A 13,702-nucleotide genomic window follows, 5' to 3' on the forward strand; every position below is an offset into this window, starting at 1 on the left:
CTAAAGAGATTGTGAGTGTTAGACACCAATACTATTATAACAAAAACCTCTGTCACTGAAAGCAAATAGCTATAAAATGAGAATATTTATGAAACTGTCTGTGTGTGTTTCTCTCTCTCAGTGTCTGTCTGTCTGTCTGTCTGTCTGTCTGTCTGTCTGTCTGCCTGCCTGCCTGCCTGTCTGTCTGTCTGTCTGTCTGTCTGTCTGTCTGTCTGTCTGTCTGTCTGTCTGTCTGTCTGTCTGTCTGTCTGTTTGTCTGTCTGTCTTGTCTATCTTGTCTGTGTGTCTCTCTCTCTCTCTCTCTCTCTCTCTCTCTCTCTCTCTCTCTCTCTCTCTCTCAACACATATAAGCACTCGGTATCTTTTTTCTAGAGATTAGAGATTCATTGTTATGTTCCACATTAGGATTACTATGCAGGCCACCCTCTTAGGTTTGAAAATGTCAAGAAAACGGTTAATTTAAAATGTCATCTCCTAACTTAACAGATTAAGCCAGAGGACCGAAAACAGAATAAAACAGGACTGGACAGTATATGTCACTTATACAAGCTGCTTTTATTTCTAGTACAGTATGACAATTTTTATTTTGGGGGGGGGGGGGGGGGTGATCCTTGACAGTGCATAAGAGTGAAAAGCGACGGCGTTTTGTTTGTAAGAGAACAGGTTGTACTACAAATGACTTGATTTATTGATATCACATGTATGTATGACACCTAAATTATGCTAGGAATGTCTGAAATCTCCTTAGAAGGATATTTTGGCCCTGAGAAGGGCCGAGTTTGGTGTATACTAGGGTGGTCGATTTAGCTTATGCACGCTCTCCACGGATACGGCGAGCAAGCTGAATGTCCTTTGGCATGATGGTGACACGCTTGGCGTGGATGGCACAGAGGTTAGTGTCCTCGAAGAGACCGACCAGGTAAGCCTCGGATGCCTCCTGTAAAGCCATGACGGCAGACGACTGGAAGCGAAGATCGGTCTTGAAGTCCTGGGCAATCTCGCGCACCAGACGCTGGAAGGGAAGTTTCCTGATGAGCAACTCGGTGCTCTTCTGGTAACGACGGATCTCACGCAGGGCGACCGTTCCGGGCCTGTAACGGTGAGGCTTCTTCACACCCCCTGTGGCAGGAGCAGACTTGCGTGCTGCCTTGGTGGCCAGCTGCTTACGAGGAGCCTTGCCTCCCGTGGACTTGCGAGCAGTCTGCTTGGTGCGAGCCATGGTGAACAACTGTGGTTTGTGATGGCCGGCGCCGAAAAATTTTTGCTTATATACGCCGTCTCGAGGCGCTTGCTCGAGCGCCATTGGCTGCTCGACTCGCCTACGTCACCCCGTTGCCCCTCCCCTCCTTCCTCTGGCTGCAGCCAACAGGCGGCTCACCTCAATCACTATTATCGCTGATTTTGCTCTATTTTTTGGATTTGTGCAAAAGTCATTTCACAGGGACGTGAAACAGACGAGTAGGCAACTGCAGTTTTGAAAGCGTTGTGAGAAAGCCGTGTCTACTCGACCACAAGCGTAAAGTAAGGGCAGGCAGGAGTTGCAATGCTACTAGTACGTCCGCTTGATGGGATATAGTCGGGAAATCGTGCGGGCATTCGTCAATTCGATTCACACAACTTCAACACCATGACTGGACGCGGCAAGGGAGGCAAGGGACTCGGAAAGGGTGGCGCCAAGCGTCATCGTAAGGTGCTACGTGACAACATCCAGGGCATCACCAAGCCCGCTATTCGTCGCTTAGCTCGTCGTGGCGGCGTGAAGCGTATTTCGGGTCTCATCTACGAAGAGACCCGTGGCGTCCTGAAGGTGTTCCTCGAGAACGTCATCCGTGATGCTGTAACCTACACGGAACACGCCAAGAGGAAGACCGTCACTGCTATGGACGTGGTGTACGCTCTGAAGCGCCAGGGTCGTACCCTCTACGGATTCGGCGGATAAGAGCTTGGCTAATCCATCGATTCCACCCACCACCACCTCAAAACGGGACCTAATTAGGTCCCTATACTTTTTTACTGAAGGGCTTAATAGACGATAACATAAATTGTTTTGATATCAGCTAGCACATTGGGTCTTATGAAATCTATTTTTTATCCTCGCATGCTTAAAGGGACTCTGATTGGGGAGGGAGGGGGGGGGGGAAGGTTTGTTACGTTATATACTAGCAGAGCAGGATCATTGGTGGGGGGTGAGGGGGAGAGAGAGAGAGAGAGAGAGAGAGATCTTTCCCAACTCTTCCTTTTTACATGAGTGAGCTACCCGTTTTATTCATTTTATCCTTCTCAGAGCTGTTTTGATAGTATCCAAATGATGGTAAATGAAAAGGGAGGACACGAATATCTACCCAGAATTCAGGACTGGCAATCGATATGCATGTTTGAGTGCGAATCTTTTTCTCTCTCAACTTAGGTATACGTTTATGTCGTACCTAAAAGCGAGAACCACACTATTGGGACAAGTATGCAAGGCCCAATTTTCCTAACAAGCACAGTTAATTTTGTTATTTTCGAACATTTCTTTCCAAATTGGTTTATCCAATTAACAGTATTATATTAAGATCATGAATTGCTGGGTTAGGTTAGGTTAGGTTAGGTTAGGTTAGGTTAGCTTAGGTTAGGTTAGGTTAGGTTAGCTTAGCTTAGCTTAGCTTGGGTTAGCTTAGGTTAGGTTAGGTTAGCTTAGCTTGGGTTAGCATAGGTTAGGTTAGGTTTGATTACATTTCTATGTTAGATTTAACTCAAATTCAAAACAATTGCAGTCATTCGGCTTGTTAGTCAACTTGCCTCTAATAGGGGCAATTTGTCTAACAAGACTATTTAGTTTTGTGTGCATATATATATATATATATATATATATATATATATATATATATATATATATATATATATATATATATATATATATATATATATATATATATATATATATATATATATATATATATATATATATATATATATATATATATATATATATATATATATATATATATATATATATTATAGCTTCAAGACTCCGAACCAATATAGAAGCATCAAGAGGAAGTGCTTGTGTTATGGGCCAATAGGCCTTCTGCAGTTACTTCCATTCTTATGTTTTTATTCCCATTGGTTCGTGTTTTATCTTGTGTAAATGTCAATCACCTTACCCAAAACTTTGGTACCATATCACCTCACCCATGTGTATATATAAATATATATATATATATATATATATATATATATATATATATATATATATATATATATATATATATATATATATAATATACAGAGTAAATCTACCCCAAAAGTAATGATTTATTTGTCTACAAAACTAAACTCTTTTTGGAATCATATGAGGCCCCTCCACTGAGGGGGGAGGCCTGGATGTTTATTGTCATGTGTATTCATGCTGCTTGCATGTCATCGTTTATTTTGCCTTTGTTGTTTTCTTGACAGCTTTCTTTGCCTTGGGTGGTTTGGGAGATTTTGAAGCTCTCTTTATTTTGGGCTTTTTGTTCCCAACAACAAGCTGCTGCTGCTGCTTCTTTTTCAAGGCTGTAGGTGGTTTGTTGCTTGTGGCGGCTTTCTTGGGAGTTACCACGGCCTTCTTTGCTGCTGTAGATGGTTTCTTGGTTGTGGTGGCTTTCTTGGGAGTTAGAACGGCCCTCTTCTCTGCTACGGCCAGCTTGAATGATCCACTAGCTCCACTTCCCTTGGTCTGAACAAGAATGCCGTCAGCCACTGCTTTCTTGAGAAATCTTCGGATGTAAATGGCGATCTTGGCAGCCTCGACTTTGTTGTTGGCAACAACGTACTTCTTGATTGCTTGTAGAGACGAGCCCTTACGGTCTTTGAGTGCTGCGACCGCGGCTAGAACCATTTGACTAGTTTTCGGGTGAGCAACCTGGACGCGAGGTTTCCTGGTGGTGGCCACCACAGCAGCAGCCGCAGCCTTCTTGGTAGGCTTTGCTTCTACCATGATGATGATGAGATAACCAAGGTGATGAGAGACGCTCAGACAGTCACGGGGGAATGATGCTGCCGCCGCTTGAGCCGAACCTATTTATGTGCCGGCACGGTACAGAAGCTGCAACCTGGCAACTCGTCCACCAATCACAACGGTTGGTTTTACGGCTCCGAAACCTGGATCCCATATCTTCTCTAAAATAGAAGCATTTGTTCATGTTCTTTGTAAAAGTATCATAAAGCAGGACAGATGAGACAAATATCATAAAAACTGAAGAGCAGATGAGCACACACATGTATGTATTACAAAAGAAAATCCACAAATTCATTAGAAATTGGCAGGGCAGGCTGAGGAAGTAGGTAGATGTAAAATGTCTGTAAATGGCGAAAGAACATAAACCCAAGACTGAATAAACGATGTTAAATATCCATGCCAAGGAGACAAAAATATGTTAGGATACAATTACCATTAAGACACCACAAGAAGGTCCGTATCCTGCCGTGATGACTAAAAAGAGTTGGTTATTAGCCACAATGTGTAGGCAGTCTCATGCCAACGGCCATACCACGTTGAGAACACCGCTTCTCGTCCGATCAGCGAAGTTAAGCAACGTTGGGTTTGGTTAGTACTTGGATGGGTGACCGCCTGGGAACACCAAATGCTGTTGGCAATAATGTTTTTTGTTTTGTTTTGTTTTGTTTCGTTTGTTTTTGTTTGAATGGCTGGCTCCACGGGAAATTCACGGAGTTGTGTGGAATAAGGCCTGGTAAAATGAATTAATATGTATGTCATGTTTAAAACAAACTCGCTTAATATAGTGTGTGAGGCTTTATACAAAAACAAACAACCAAAACAAAACATGTTGTTTTATATATATATATATATATATATATATATATATATATATATATATATATATATATATATATATATATATATATATATATATATATATATATATATATATATATATATATATATATATATAGCTTAATCCGGGTTTGAACTCGCAACTCCAAGAATACGCATCACTTATATACACTTTACCACTGGACCACAGCTGCAGGACACAAGCTTGATGCTGAGGTATCAATTTAATGACGTAAATGCCATTTCCACAAATAAATGATAATTTAAAAGTATTTGTATGTACAAATCTTTTCTGTTTAAAAGGCTACAATATCAGTTACATATATAATTTGTGTTAATGTTTCTATACCCACAGGAAGGCATGTTTTTGCTTATATGTAAGGGGTACGGAGAAGGAATCCACAGACCATCAGTCCCCTTCCCCCCCCCCCCCCCCTCCCACCTACTACCACCACCACCACCACCACCACCACTACTCACCACCACCACCACTACTCACCACCAATCACCACCACCACCAATCACCACCAATCACCACCAATCACCACCACCACACCTAACCGAAAACCCCCTAACACATCAACCCTCCCCCCAATCAACAGGCGAAATAATAACCCTCAAATGCCTGCCTGCCTGCCAGCCAGCCAATACTAACGGTCTTCTCAGAAAGAAAATCTCTTTGTATCTGTATTACTTGATGAAATGTATGATTCTAATAATGAAAATAAATTTTGATGTCGGTTGTATGAGCATAATGACCAATATGCACATGATATGAATGAATTAAATAGTGTAGTTTTAAGTAATTAGGTTGTAGACACATTAAGCGGATATGATATTTGACGCGTCCAGAACTGGTGATTTTTGGTTTAGTTTTAAATGCACCACCACCATTGCTTCCCCAGAGCCTAATTAAGGACCGGTAAAAGGAGTCAATATGTATGTCATCTATAAAACCAAAGAATGAATAAAAACACACACACACACACACACCTACATAATAGTATTAGGAAGATTGTATGGCAAAAAAAAAAAGTACTCCCATTGGGTCGTTTGAACTCGCGACTTCCAAAACACCAGCCACACACCTTACCACCCAGCCACCATAGAGTTGGTATAATTGTGCAACTTTAGTTATAAAAGTAAAGTTCTTATTGTCTCAAATCTTATTGTCTGTTCTATGAAAAGGCATGATGTAAATTATGTATTTTTTGAATGATTGAATTGTAGGCACATTAAGCGGATTCGATATTTGATATATCCAGAAAAGGTGATTTCTGTTCAGTTTTAAAATGCATCACTGTTAACGCTAAAGGACTGGTAAAACGACTCGATGTTTGTCATTTTTAAAATAAACACTAAAACTAGGCCCTTAACATATATAATGTTTGAATATAAATTGAATGCATATAAATACAAAGTGGGAGTGGCTGGCTGGCTGGCTGGCTGGCTGGCTGGCTGGCTGGCTGGCCTGCCTGCCTGCCTGCCTGCCTGCCTGCCTGCCTGCCTGCCTGCCTGCCTGCCTGCCTGCCTGCCTGCCTGCCTGCCTGGCTGGCTGGCTGGCCGGCCGCCCGCCCGCCCGCCCGCCCGCCCGCCCGCCCGCCCGCCCGCCCGCCTGCCCGCCCGCCTGCTTGCCTTGCCTTGCCTTGCCTTGCCTGTCCTGTCCTGTCCTGTTCTGTTATTGCCTTGCCTTGCCTTGCCTTGCCTTGCCTTGCCTTGCCCTGCCCTGCCCTGCCTTGGCTGCAGCTGGCTGGCTGGCCGTAAATCAACTCTTAACAACACCATACCACACCACACCATCACTCATCACCCATCACCCACCACCGGCCCCAGTCTCCCAGCCTCTCTTATATACCCGAGCAGGCCCTTTAAATTATTTGAATTGTTGCACTTCGGCCAATGGCAGGCACGATCGCTGCTGCTCAAACATATTCTGGTTCACAAGTATTAATATATATATATATATATATATATATATATATATATATATATATATATATATATATATATATATATATATATATATATATATATATTCATGAAACACATTAAAACCTTGATCATTTATTCATTCATTACGTCTAGTGAAGAATTGCTTTTGTTCATTTGTATGATTAAAAATTAATAGAATATGAATTCCTCGCTTAAAGTAAAATATAAAATATATATTGGATTTATATGATTGGTTAATATTCCAAGTGATGCTGAATATCCCCTATAATTTTGTTTTGTTTGTTTGTTTGTTATGTACACATTCCAAATGAAATCAATATAAATGTTATTATTAATGTTTGAAAGTTGATTGTCTACTTGAATCTCTCTATTAAAGTGTGTGTGGCTCCGGATGGAGCCTGGTTATGGTATTTGTCGTGGTGGGTGGCAGAAGTGCTTACTTCTTCTCTGTCTTCTTTGGCAAAAGAACTGCCTGAATGTTTGGAAGAACACCTCCCTGTGCAATGGTTACGCCAGACAGAAGTTTGTTGAGTTCTTCGTCGTTGCGGATGGCCAACTGCAAGTGACGTGGGATGATACGGGTCTTCTTGTTGTCACGTGCGGCGTTACCGGCGAGCTCCAGAACTTCGGCAGCGAGGTATTCCATGACGGCTGCCAGGTAGACAGGAGCGCCAGCACCGACGCGTTCGGCGTAGTTGCCCTTACGCAGCAGACGGTGAATTCTGCCCACGGGGAACTGAAGTCCGGCCCTGCTGGAGCGAGACTTTGACTTGCCCTTCACTTTGCCTCCCTTGCCGCGTCCTGACATTGCTGCTGCTGTTGTGGGTTTGTGGTGTTTTATGCCGCCCCGCAGATCGAGCTTCGTGTTATATACCCCGCTCAGGATCAAGGGAGCCCGCCACTGACCAATCAGCGCGCTCCGCCACGCGACCCGCTCTGAGCTGAGTCGCGAGCGGGATATAAAAGGAAAGCTCGCCTCGCGCAAAAGTTCATTATTGTATCGCAACGCCAGCCAGCACGAGCATCATCATGCCACCCAAGGCATCTGGAAAGGCTGCCAAGAAGGCCGGAAAGGCCCAGAAGGCCATTGCCAAGGGCGATAAGAAAAAGAAGCGCAGGAGGAAGGAGAGCTACAGCATCTACATCTACAAAGTGCTGAAGCAGGTCCACCCCGACACTGGTATCTCTTCCAAAGCCATGTCGATCATGAACTCGTTCGTGAACGACATCTTCGAGCGCATCGCCGCCGAGGCTTCTCGCCTGGCCCACTACAACAAGCGTTCCACCATTACCAGTCGGGAGATCCAGACGGCTGTAAGGCTCCTGTTGCCCGGAGAACTGGCCAAGCACGCCGTCTCTGAGGGCACTAAGGCCGTCACCAAGTACACCTCCTCCAAGTAAACGGCTTACTTACTGCCCTGTGGTGGTGGCTTGGCCTCAAACCAACAAACTCGGCTCCATTGGAGCCACACTTTAATTTCTAAAGAGATTGTGAGTGTTAGACACCAATACTATTATAACAAAAACCTCTGTCACTGAAAGCAAATAGCTATAAAATGAGAATATTTATGAAACTGTCTGTGTGTGTTTCTCTCTCTCAGTGTCTGTCTGTCTGTCTGTCTGTCTGTCTGTCTGTCTGTCTGCCTGCCTGCCTGCCTGTCTGTCTGTCTGTCTGTCTGTCTGTCTGTCTGTCTGTCTGTCTGTCTGTCTGTCTGTCTGTCTGTTTGTCTGTCTGTCTTGTCTATCTTGTCTGTGTGTCTCTCTCTCTCTCTCTCTCTCTCTCTCTCTCTCTCTCTCTCTCTCTCTCTCAACACATATAAGCACTCGGTATCTTTTTTCTAGAGATTAGAGATTCATTGTTATGTTCCACATTAGGATTACTATGCAGGCCACCCTCTTAGGTTTGAAAATGTCAAGAAAACGGTTAATTTAAAATGTCATCTCCTAACTTAACAGATTAAGCCAGAGGACCGAAAACAGAATAAAACAGGACTGGACAGTATATGTCACTTATACAAGCTGCTTTTATTTCTAGTACAGTATGACAATTTTTATTTTGGGGGGGGGGGGGGGGGGTGATCCTTGACAGTGCATAAGAGTGAAAAGCGACGGCGTTTTGTTTGTAAGAGAACAGGTTGTACTACAAATGACTTGATTTATTGATATCACATGTATGTATGACACCTAAATTATGCTAGGAATGTCTGAAATCTCCTTAGAAGGATATTTTGGCCCTGAGAAGGGCCGAGTTTGGTGTATACTAGGGTGGTCGATTTAGCTTATGCACGCTCTCCACGGATACGGCGAGCAAGCTGAATGTCCTTTGGCATGATGGTGACACGCTTGGCGTGGATGGCACAGAGGTTAGTGTCCTCGAAGAGACCGACCAGGTAAGCCTCGGATGCCTCCTGTAAAGCCATGACGGCAGACGACTGGAAGCGAAGATCGGTCTTGAAGTCCTGGGCAATCTCGCGCACCAGACGCTGGAAGGGAAGTTTCCTGATGAGCAACTCGGTGCTCTTCTGGTAACGACGGATCTCACGCAGGGCGACCGTTCCGGGCCTGTAACGGTGAGGCTTCTTCACACCCCCTGTGGCAGGAGCAGACTTGCGTGCTGCCTTGGTGGCCAGCTGCTTACGAGGAGCCTTGCCTCCCGTGGACTTGCGAGCAGTCTGCTTGGTGCGAGCCATGGTGAACAACTGTGGTTTGTGATGGCCGGCGCCGAAAAATTTTTGCTTATATACGCCGTCTCGAGGCGCTTGCTCGAGCGCCATTGGCTGCTCGACTCGCCTACGTCACCCCGTTGCCCCTCCCCTCCTTCCTCTGGCTGCAGCCAACAGGCGGCTCACCTCAATCACTATTATCGCTGATTTTGCTCTATTTTTTGGATTTGTGCAAAAGTCATTTCACAGGGACGTGAAACAGACGAGTAGGCAACTGCAGTTTTGAAAGCGTTGTGAGAAAGCCGTGTCTACTCGACCACAAGCGTAAAGTAAGGGCAGGCAGGAGTTGCAATGCTACTAGTACGTCCGCTTGATGGGATATAGTCGGGAAATCGTGCGGGCAACGAAAAAACACAGAAACGGCGAAGAAACTGTTACCAGGGTAGTAACTGACATGAAAACCCTGATGTACAACAGCGTATGGCGAGCAGCAAGAGAAGAACTGAACGAATATAAAGTAGTGACACGACCCACACCTTCACCAAGCACGCCAACAGACCAAACTCCACGCAAGAGAACAAGGAAGAATAACAAGCCTAGCTTCAACACCAGACTCGCCCGAAGGTAGCCGCCTTCACCCCCCCCTCTTTAGGGGTATAGGGACCTAATTTTGCTCGTTTTGAGGTGGTGGAACCCCTGCAAGCTTCGGAGCAGACCAACGTGCAAGACAGAAGACGGAAGACTCCAGCTTCAAAGAAGAAAGAAGACTTCAGCTTCAAAGAAGAAAGAAGACTTCAACTCCTAAGAAGAAAGAAGACTCCACACGTCATGAGGAAAGAAGACCTCACACCGCCGCCCCTCCCTCGGGACCCTGCCAGCCAAGCCTAAGCCGACCAGGTGTTCAAGTAGCCTCATATTCAGCCGCGCAGCTGGGTCTAGCCCTGGCTCTATCTCTACAACTCCGACGCTTCCTCTCACCCAAGCTATTCTTCACCTATACCCACTTCAAAGCTCACCCGAAGGGTATCTTGTCCTATATTTAATTCGATTCGATTCGGCAATCGTGCGTCATCAAGCAGGAGAGGAAGCTTGCACCTAGCACTGCCGGGTGGGTAAATATTGAGCAGCAACGTGAGCGCTTCCCTCCTGATTTCTAGCGTGGTGCCTGCATAGGCATCATGCTTTTCAGAGTGAAGGTGCGGTTCCGAGGAACCGACACCACTTTTAACAAGGCCGAGATCATGGAGCTACTGACCTCGACCTCTGGGGTAGCACCCATCGACGTCGTTATGGACGTTAAGGGACCCCAAATTCTCTTCAGTAGTGCAGCTGCACTAGAAGCCCTTTTTACCACAACGTCGACCACTGCACTCGAGGCAAAGGGGCTAACACTCCTGCCTCCCCTCCAGTTCCAGGCTATAAGAACGGTATTCATCCACAGAGTGAGTGCCATCATCGCCGAACAGCCCATCACTGAGATCGTGAAGAGCATAAACGCTCTGAACCGGTCTCTCACGGCCATCTCGGCCCACCTCATCCAGCAGGGTGAAAGCGGGAGGCCAACCCTCAAAGTCACCCTCAAGACTCCAGCAGAGGCTACTCTCGCGGCCGACAACGGACTCAGATGCTGTGGAGTGGCCTGCACACCCCACCAGATCACCAGGCAGCGTTACTTCCGCCTTCGTCAATGTTTTCGGTGTTATCAATACACCCACTACGCCCAGAAGTGCCCAAACAGGCTGCAGAAATGCAGCATTTGTACTGGAGAACACCATCACAGGACCTGCACAGCCACCATCAAGCGCTGTCTACTTTGCAACGGAGAACACACAGCCGTCTCTCAAGACTGCCCCACCAGGCAGGAAGAAATAGCGAAAATGATCGACGCCAGACCTCGAAATCCTACTCCAAGAATGAAATCTTTCAACATTCAAGCAGAAGCCTTCCCAGCACTCCCGACAAGTGGCGCCGCGAGCGGCGCACAACTCAACTACTGGACCAGCAGCTCCCGCGCCAGCCACTCAAGGTCACAGACAACACCTCTCAACCCAGCCAGCCAGCCGTCCTCACTCACGCCGCCTGCAGCCACCCCTGATAGCACTGTTGCAGCCCTGATACACTTCGCAACGGCGCTCTCAGGCGAAGATCTCAGACTACGTTATGAATTACTGAAGGAACTGTACAAGGAGAACAACCTACCATCGTTTGTGATACCAGAGGCCATGTTCACCTCCCGCTCTACTACAACAGAGGCCAACCCTACACCAGCCACTCCTGCAAACCCGACTACGGCAAACGACAGCACCCCGAAGGCTTCTCAACCGATCTCAACATCTGCTGAACCAGCAACTGTCATCGTACCTGAACCCAAAGTGACTACCAGCATAGCAGCCCCGAAAATGTTCAACCCATACACTACTGTCATGAGTTTTGTCGAAGAAAACACCGACCCGAGAATGCAAGAATTCCACGTACCACTGCGGGACCCAGTATATGAACACGAGGACGGAGACGGCTGCGAATTGTCAGAATTCGACAATGAATCGGTCTCCCCAGTAAGCCTAGATGGTCTGCGATCCCCACGCAGATTCCTGATTCACGACCCCAAGGACACAGAAGAACCATTGTCAATCCTGGACGTGGAAGCACGAACAATAACGAAAAAACACAGAAACGGCGAGGAAACTGTTACCAGGGTAGTAACTGACATGAAAACCCTGATGTACAACAGCGTATGGCGAGCAGCAAGAGAAGAACTGAACGAATATAAAGTAGTGACAAGACCCACACCTTCACCAAGCACGCCAACAGACCAAACTCCACGCAAGAGAACAAGGAAGAATAACAAGCCTAGCTTCAACACCAGACTCGCCCGAAGGTAGCCGCCTTCACCCCCCCCCCCCCTCTTTAGGGGTATAGGGACCTAATTTTGCTCGTTTTGAGGTGGTGGAACCCCTGCAAGCTTCGGAGCAGACCAACGTGCAAGACAGAAGACGGAAGACTCCAGCTTCAAAGAAGAAAGAAGACTTCAGCTTCAAAGAAGAAAGAAGACTTCAAATCCTAAGAAGAAAGAAGACTCCACACGTCATGAGGAAAGAAGACCTCACACCGCCGCCCCTCCCTCGGGACCCTGCCAGCCAAGCCTAAGCCGACCAGGTGTTCAAGTAGCCTCATATTCAGCCGCGCAGCTGGGTCTAGCCCTGGCTCTATCTCTACAACTCCGACGCTTCCTCTCACCCAAGCTATTCTTCACCTATACCCACTTCAAAGCTCACCCGAAGGGTATCTTGTCCTATATTTAATTCGATTCGATTCGATTCGCAATCGTGCGGGCATTCGTCATACAGAGTACTTTGCTTTAAGAGGTCAGACCCCACCCTGATCCGGTGCATTAAACCGGTAAGAGACGGGAGACCTCTTAAGGAAAGTGCAACCCTCTAGATCAGGCTCTCCTGCACCCAGCACTGCCGGGTGGGTAAACATTAGGCAGCAACGATTAGAGCCATGATCTACCGAATCAAGGTACGATTCAGAGGGAACCAGACCCCTACTCGATCAGAGATATCGGATTTGATCACCACTACAACCAATGTTGCACCCCTGGACGTCGTACTCAACGATGATGGACTCCCTCAACTGCTGTTCAGCAGTGCCGAGGCCGTACAACGCCTCTTTAACCCCATTCACCTCACTGCTCTCGAGGAGGCGCACATGTTCCTCACCCCACCACGACACTACCTCGCAGCCAGGACTGTTTTCGTAAGGAGAGTGAGCTCCCTCATCTCCGAAAAAGCTACCACTGACGTCGCCACCAGCATAACCGAAGATAACCCTTCCTTGACTGCAGTCACCGTAAAATTCATCCCTGTGCAGGACAGCCACCTCTCCACTATGAAGGTCACCTTCACCTCGCCTGAGGAAGCTACCTCTGCTACCACCAACGGCTTCCGGTGCTTCGGCCTCGCTTGTACACCCCGACAAATAACAAGAGAACATTACTACCAGCTACGACAGTGTTTTAAGTGCTATAGTTATGAGCACTTCACTAAAAATTGCCCATCTCAGGACCAACGGTGCAGCAAGTGCGCCGAGAGTCACCACTTCAAACAATGCACCAGCGACTTCCTCAAATGCCTTCTCTGCCAAGGTCACCATACTGCCGTCTCTGCTGAGTGTCCACAAAGACGTCAAGAAATACAGAAGATGACCGAAGCCAGGCAAGCCAACACCACACGACGAGAACCGTCAACATTCAACGTGCAAGCCG

General features: G+C 46.6%; 1 non-coding gene across 1 annotated transcript; it reads left to right on the top strand.

Moving 5' to 3' along the window:
• The first annotated feature begins 4,500 nt into the window (after positions 1-4,500).
• LOC138361520 (5S ribosomal RNA) lies at positions 4,501-4,619 on the top strand. Its single transcript, XR_011227002.1, has one exon. It is a non-coding gene; the product is annotated as a 5S ribosomal RNA (ribosomal RNA).
• The last annotated feature ends 9,083 nt before the right edge of the window (positions 4,620-13,702 follow it).

This window comes from Procambarus clarkii, unplaced genomic scaffold (genome assembly GCF_040958095.1).
Source record: "Procambarus clarkii isolate CNS0578487 unplaced genomic scaffold, FALCON_Pclarkii_2.0 HiC_scaffold_443, whole genome shotgun sequence".
NCBI lineage: Eukaryota > Metazoa > Arthropoda > Malacostraca > Decapoda > Cambaridae > Procambarus > Procambarus clarkii.